The 7,637-nt window shown below is 43.6% G+C and overlaps 1 long non-coding RNA gene across 1 annotated transcript in view; it reads right to left on the minus strand.

The window, feature by feature from the left end:
* The window catches only part of LOC126959113 (uncharacterized), a 455,629-nt gene extending 448,767 nt beyond the window's left edge, over positions 1-6,862 (minus strand). Inside the window, exons 1-2 of the long non-coding RNA XR_007727484.1 lie at positions 5,185-6,862; positions 3,749-3,812 (exon numbers count right to left, since the gene is read on the minus strand). This is a non-coding gene — a long non-coding RNA (uncharacterized LOC126959113). The remainder of the gene's footprint in view (positions 1-3,748; positions 3,813-5,184) is intronic.
* Between the last annotated feature and the right edge of the window lie 775 nt (positions 6,863-7,637).

Below are 7,637 nucleotides of genomic sequence, written 5' to 3' on the forward strand. Positions count from 1 at the left end.
GGTATGCTTGGGTTCCCCTCTCCTGCAAAAGAAGAGAATGGCCTTTGCCAATCTCACACCCAAACAGAGCCTTAGCTCACCTTGCCTAGAAGAGGGTGAAATATGGGCTCTAATTTCTAGGGCCCACCTATGTGTCTTGTATTACTTCAGTCAATAATAAATTTCTGTCAATGAAAGATGCTATTGAAATGTTGCCAACCAAATCTCCCCCTCCACAGGACCTCATTATTCTCCATCTGGCATTCACTGGCCTTTCCCTCTGAGGACCCCCCCCACTCCAAATATCTAATCACCAGATACTGCCAATTTTACATTGGAAGTTTTTCTCTGCTTTGTGCTTCTCCCATTCCCAATATGCCTGTTCATCACCTGTCCTCCATCTAACTATTGAGAGAACTGCTGGGCCACACTCCCTGCCTCTGGCCATCACACCACCACCAGAGAAATGGATAGATGGTGGGTGGGTGGAGAGAGAGAGAGTCATGTTACCCAGGACCTAAAACCCTTCAGGTGTGTTAGTCGGCTTGGGCTGCCATTACAAAATACCACAAACTGGTGGGGGTTAATCAACAGAAATCTATTTTCCTGCAGTTCTGGAGGATGGAAGTCCTAGATCAAAGTGTTGCAGATCTGGTTTCTTCAGAGGTGTCTCCTTTTTGATTGCAGACAGCCACCTTCTTACCATGTCCTGACGTATTTGCCCCGTGCGCACGTCTGGTATCTCTATGTCCTAATCTCCTCTCTTTATAAAGGCGCAGTGATATTGGATTAAGGCCCACCCTAACAGCATCATTTTAACTTAATTACCTCTTTAAAGGCCCTACTTCCAAATACAATGAAATTCTGAGGTACTGGGTCTTAGGGCTTAATATGGTTTGGTTGTGTCCTGACCCAAATCTCACCTTGAATTGTAATAATCCCCACATGTCGCGGGAGGGACCTGGTGGAAGGTAACTGAATCACGGGGGTGAATTTTCCCTGTGCCATTCTCGTGACAGCACATAAGTCTCAAGAGATCTGATGATTTTATAAAAGGGCAGTTCCCCTGCACACACCCTCTTGCCTGCCGCCATGTAAGATATGACTTTGCTCCTCATTTGCCTTCCACCTGAGTGTAAGGCCTCCCAGCCATGTAGAACCATGAGTCCATTAAATCTCTTTCCTTTATAAATTACCCAGTCTCAGGTATGTCTTTATTAGCAGCATGAGAACAGACTAATACAGGGCTTCAACGCATAAATTTTGGGGGGACATAAATCAGGCCCTACCACTGCTTGAACAATGGAAGCGATGCAGTGACAGTTTCCAGGCCCAAGCTTTAAGAAACTAAGAACTTTGCTTCCTATCTCTCTGTGACACTTGCCCCAGGGACAAGGAGGGGAGGCTACATGTAGTTCTGTCTCACAGCCCCTGCTACAGTCCCGTCAACCACCCACATGTGGGTGGAAGTTTTCAAGATGGCCCCAATCCCAGCCATCCTTGCACTGCAACCACATGACAGACCCTGAATGAGAGTCTCTTAACTGAGCCCAGTCATTTCCCAGAACTGTAAGAGATAATAATATAAGGAATAAAATAAGGGTTAAATTTTAAACCACTAAGTTTTGATATGATTTCTTATATAGTAACTGATAAACAAAAATGGTATTTTTGTGTAAAATCCAATTACGGCATTGACAACTAATACATAAATTTAAACACAAAACAAAACACTGTTCTGGCCAAATACTACACATCTGTAGGCAGCCAGTTTCTAACTTTTATTTGCTCTAGCAATTCCCAAACTCTTGGAGTACCTTACTAACACCCTACTCTTTCAAACCTTCACGGCTTTGTAACACTGCTCCCTCAACACAAGCATTTCAGTTGCCTAGTTTTTCTCATAATAAAAACTTGCTAACTGTTGTTGAAGAAATGAACAGGTAACCAGATAATCAAGGACTGATTATACTCAGGTTGATTTCCATCTTCCTTCATTTTCCCTTGAATCTTTATCATAAACCCTCTTCAACTAAGGTAAGCTGATCTGATTCCACCCTTGCAACACAATGGCTTTGACCTTTTCTAAATCTTTATTCTCCAGCATGCCTCCCTTGAGGCTGGGAGAAGGTTAGTGACCTACTTTCTGTTTCTTTGGATTGCATCCTTACTCTCTTCCTTCATCTTTCCTCTGGTAGCTCTGCTGTTTATCCACTTTTCTCTTTGATGGCTTTCAATCATTCAAGGTAGTTTTTGAAGCAGCAGTAGTTCACCAGATACTGCACTCTGCCCTGCCTGAGGGTACAGAGGTGCAGACAGCACAGATGTCACTGAAGCACAATGGTCTTAGAACACCTTCCAGAAAATGAGAACACCCCTCATTTAATACTAAAACCGATTGTAATCCAGAGATGATCTGTAGATATACAGATCTGCTACAGTCCAGATCCAATCATTCCTTATTTTTCACAAATAATAAATCAAAAAGAAAATTCTTTTTACAGTAGGAAATTCTTGGCTGCCTGGCTTTTTCTTCATCCCAGCAAGAGCCATTCAACTTGTTCTTTTCCTCTTAAAAAAATCTTGCAACACCTGGGTGCGGTGGCTCACCCCTGTAATCCCAGCACTTTGGGAGGCTGAAGTGGCTAGATCACCTGAGGTTAGGAGTTCAAGACCAGCCTGGCCAACATGGCGAAACCTCGTCTCTACTAAAAATGTATAAAAATTAGCCAGGCTTGGTGACAGGCGCCTGTAGTCCCAGCTACTTGGGAGGCTGAGGCAGGAGAATTGCTTGAACACAGGAGGCAGAGGTTTCAGTGAGCCGAGATCGCGCCACTGCACTCCAGCCTGAGTGACGGAGCAAATCTCCATCTCAAAAAAATGATAAAAAAAATAAAAAAATCTTGCAACTAAAATTGTAGCTAAATGTCTCCTAAACATTTCCCCTGCCTCTACCTCTCCACCACTGCAGTTCTTCCTACACAACATTGATAGATTAATCTTTTTTAAATGCCATCTAAACCTATCATCAGAGACTCTCCGCATACATTAGAAGCTCCAAATGCCACGGACTAGAATTCAAAGGCATCTGAGGTCTAGCCCGGACCTATTTCTTCAACCTCCTCTCCTGTAACACCCACCCCATGATCCCTGAGCTCCAGGCAAACACATCCCCTCACAGTCTCTCAAAGTCAGAATGTCTCTCCCAGCTAAGTGACTTTCACCCACTCCACCAGGTCACGATTTATTCCTCCTACTGGCTTAAGAAGCCCCTCAAACTTCTCCTTTCAAGATGCCTTTTCCTATGGCCCAGGATCTTTGAAACAGACCCTTCTCTGAACCAGAAGTCTGTAGATAATACAGACTTCTACAAATTCAGATACTCGTCCTTACATTCTCATCACTCTACACATAGGTCCTGCATCTCAAGGGAGACTATAAGTCTTTCAAAGGCAAAAGTCACGTTTTGTATTAACTTGATATCCCCAGGGCCAAGCATGATATCCAATGGTAAATGCTCAATAAATGTCTGACAAATCATACTTGATTGTATGAGTAGAAACTGTTTGCTTTGGTTATTGATTAGACACAACCAAACTGACAGTCAAACACCTCACTTTGGTCAGTGACCTTGACTTTCCTGACCCTGTAAAAACATGTAAAACTCAGCAGGATTTACTGGTCACTCTGCAATTAAATAACTGGTCAGTGGTGATACACTGTAAACACTACCTAAAAAGAAGCAAAGCCCAAAACAAACGATGCTTACCTCTAATCACACTTGATGCCCCAGGGAAGGCACCTTAACGGCTTCTGAAGAATAGGCCAGAGCCCTGAAAAAAGGGAAGCAAAATGATTTTTTTTTTTATCCCACAGAACCCTGAAATTAGTGTCCATGCTGAAACAACCTGAGAGGAGCAGATCAACAAGTGCCTGACTTCAGACAGGTGAAAAGGCTAAACTGAAAAACAGGCCAGTTTGTATAATTGAAAAAGCATGTCAGCTCAGAAGGGCAGGGCTCACCGATGCTGAGTGGCATTGAAGGGGAAAGGGGTGTAACCTATAAGCAAATAGAGTCACGTTGCCAAACCTATATCCAATTAATGTAAAAATTAAGAGATAATAAGTGCCTTAGATTCTGCTTAGATTTTAAGTGGTGCTTAACAAGACTATGAAAATGGAAAAACCTGACCAAGAATAGGCAAGTGGAAGTTATTCAGGAGGCTAAAGTAGGAGGATGGCTTGAGCCTGAGAAGTTAAGGCTGTAGTGAGCTGTGATCATGCCACTGTACTCCATCCTGGAAAACAGAGCAAGACACTGTTGCCGGAAAAAAAAAAAAAAAAGAAAAAAAAAAAAAAGGCAAGTTGAGGCAAAGTTTTCCAGATTATTAAAAAGACGAATACAGTGAATAATGTTTTATCATTGTTTGCAACCCAACATATATATTATGACAAGAGAACACATTATGACTTTTACTGAAATGTTATTGTTCAAACACATTTAAGCATTTCCATTGAAGACTCCTCATTTCAAAGTTGATTAAGAGTGAGGTCAAAATTAGCCAAGCATAGCGGCATGCACCTGTCCCAGCTACTTGGGAGGCTGAGGCACAAGAATCTCTTGAACCTGGGAGGAGGAGGTTGCAATGAGCTGAGATTGTGCCACTGCACTCCAGCCTGGGTGACAGAGCAAAATTCTGTCTCAAAAAAAAAAAAAAAAAAAAAAAAGAGACCGGGCGCAGTGGCTCACACCTGTAATCCCAGCACTTTGGGAGGCCAAGGAGGGCGGATCACGAGGTCAGGAGATGGAGACCATCCTGGCTAACATAGTGAAACCCCATCTCTACCAAAAATACAAAATATTAGCCAAACATTGTGGTGGGCGCCTGTAGTCCCAGCTACTCGGGAGGCTGAGGCAGGAGAATGGAGTGAACCCAGGAGGCGAAGATTGCAGTGAGTCAAGATTGCGCCACTGCACTCCAGCCTGGGAAACAGAGCGGGACTCTGTCTCAAAAAAAAAAAAAAAAGAGTGAGGTCAGGAAACACTGGGTGACTGTCAGGCACACAGGCCTCCTGACCTGCAGGTCAGCAGGTCTCCACTTACAGGTACTGCCCCTATCTCAAAAAGAATAGGATCTCCAGAAAGAAAAGGTCCAAAGATAAAGTTTCTGCATTAAATGAACTTTATAAATGGAAAATACTCACATAATGTCACATACATTTGTGGTTATTAAGAAAATTGACTTCTTGGATTTGAGTTGACTTCCTGGACCAAGGATGACAAACGGTTCTTCGCAGGAGCCAATCTGATCAATTGTCTGAAGATTCCAAAGCTGTCTCTGGGTCTGGTAGGAAAAAGTGATGCAATCGATTAGTAAGTCTGTCATGGGCCAGGAGAATCATGTGTTGGGAGCAGACATGCCATATATTTACCATTCCTGATTTAGACACTTAGATGTTGAATGTATTGTGGATTTTCTCTGGCTCTGTCTGGTACCTGGATTCCAATCTCTCCACATAAAAATAGCTACTTGCACAAGTCAACCATTCCATAGGAGAAATAAATAATAGGGGAGCTGAGAGCTCCCTTGCTTCAGGTAGAACCATCTAATTGAAAGGCTGAATCAGTGTCTTAATTATTTGCTTTGTAAATATATCTCAAGAAGAAAAAAAATCATAGAATATAAAGATTCCAATTTCCCTTGAAGGAAATCACATTGTTCATCTTGGAGGTGGTGGGCATTCCACAGTGAAAATAGTGAGCATGTCATTTATAATCCACTGTACATGAGATAGTATAACATTTTAAAAATATTAGCTGATTTATTTCTCTCATTATTTACCCCCTTTCCCTTTCTTACCTCTCTCCCAACTCCCACTTCAAAGACAGAATATATTATCGGTTCACTTTTCAGTGGAAGGATTTCACAAGACAATAAGACTGGAATTGTTAGCGGTAGCGAATTCATTCGGGTCTACAGCAACCTCAATTCTTGCCTCCTCAGAAGAATTTGAAAAAGGGCATAAGACAGAGTGAGAGACCAAGGCAAGCTTTAGAGCAGGAGTGAAAGTTTGTTAAAAAGTGTAGGGCAGGAATGAAAGGATGTAAAGCACACTTGAAAGAGGGCCAAGCGGGCAACTTGAGAGAGTCAAGTGCACTGTTTGACCTTTGACTTAGGGTTTTATACGTTGGCATGCTTCCCGGTGCGGTGAGGGGAGTGGTGCGAGAGGTTTGCATCTCTTCTTCCCTGATCTTTCCCTTGGGATGAGCTGTCTGCATGTGCAGTAGCCTGTCAGCGCTTGGGAGGGGCCGCACACGCAGTGTGTTTACTGAAGTTGTATGCATACTCACTTGAGGCATTCTTTCCTTACCAGTCCAGTGTTCCAATAAAGTCACATATCAGTTAACCTCCACCGTTTCGCCTCTTAGTCTGCATGCTTGAGTCCACTCATCCAACTCCTGAGATCTTATCGGGAAGTTGATCACCAGCTCCAGGATTTTTCTATCTACTGGGAGACTGACAGTCCCCGGCGCCAGCTGTAACCAATTATTTTAGAAAGACAGCTTAACAATGCCTGACCATCACCTGATGGTCAGCTGACATTCTGGAGTAGGATAAGGAGGGAGCCTCTCCTGCCCCACTCATGTCTACCTAGCTACCTACTGTAACAAAATCGCCTGCCAGACACTTGCATTTCAGTATCTAAAAGCTTAAACAGAGTTTGCAAGCAAGCAATTCTCAGGATATGTATAGCCCAAAGTCATGTTTTGTGGCCCTGCACAGCACAGTAAAAATTTCTGAATTATTTGCCAATGTTCCAAAATCAGGAGAGTTCACATGAACTTCCACATTTCCACCCTCCCTTTTATTTTAAAAGCAAAACTGTCGGCCGGGCGCGGTGGCTCAAGCCTGTAATCCCAGCACTTTGGGAGGCCGAGACGGGCGGATCACGAGTTCAGGAGATCGAGTCGAGACCATCCTGGCTAACACGGTGAAACCCCGTCTCTACTAAAATACAAAAAAAAAATTAGCCAGGAGAGGTGGCGGGCGCCTGTACTCCCAGCTACTCGGGAGGCTGAGGCAGGAGAATGGCATGAACCCGGGGGGCGGGGCTTGCAGTGAGCTGAGATCGTGCCACTGCACTCCAGCCTGGGCGACAGAGCCAGACTCCGTCTCAAAAATAAATAAATAAATAAATAAATAAATAAATAAATATAAAAATAAAAGCAAAACTGTCAACGCTAATCCGGTTTTCCTTAGGGCAACTGTTAGCTCAAGCTGAGTAACAACTTCTCCCTTTAAAAACCAATACACTGGATCTGGGCACGATGGCTTGTGGCTCTAATCCCATCTACTTTGGGAGGCTGAGGCAAGAGGATTGCTTGAGCCCAGGAGTTCAAGACCAGCCTGGGCAACACAGAGTGATTCCATCTCCAAGAAATAACAAAAAACTATACATCAAGTAAAAAGAAAACAAAAAGTAACAACCGTCTCCTTTTCACCTTGATCCCCATCCACCTGCTTCACTGATTACTTACCTCTCTGGCCTCTATTGGTTTGGGTGTGGGAATTTGCACCAGAAGGCCTAGACCCTGGAAAGGGATTGTGTCAGCTGCCATGGAGGCAACACCTTCATGAGAGTAAGTACCTTTGAGG

Source organism: Macaca thibetana, chromosome 7 (genome assembly GCF_024542745.1).
Source record: "Macaca thibetana thibetana isolate TM-01 chromosome 7, ASM2454274v1, whole genome shotgun sequence".
Taxonomy (NCBI): domain Eukaryota; kingdom Metazoa; phylum Chordata; class Mammalia; order Primates; family Cercopithecidae; genus Macaca; species Macaca thibetana.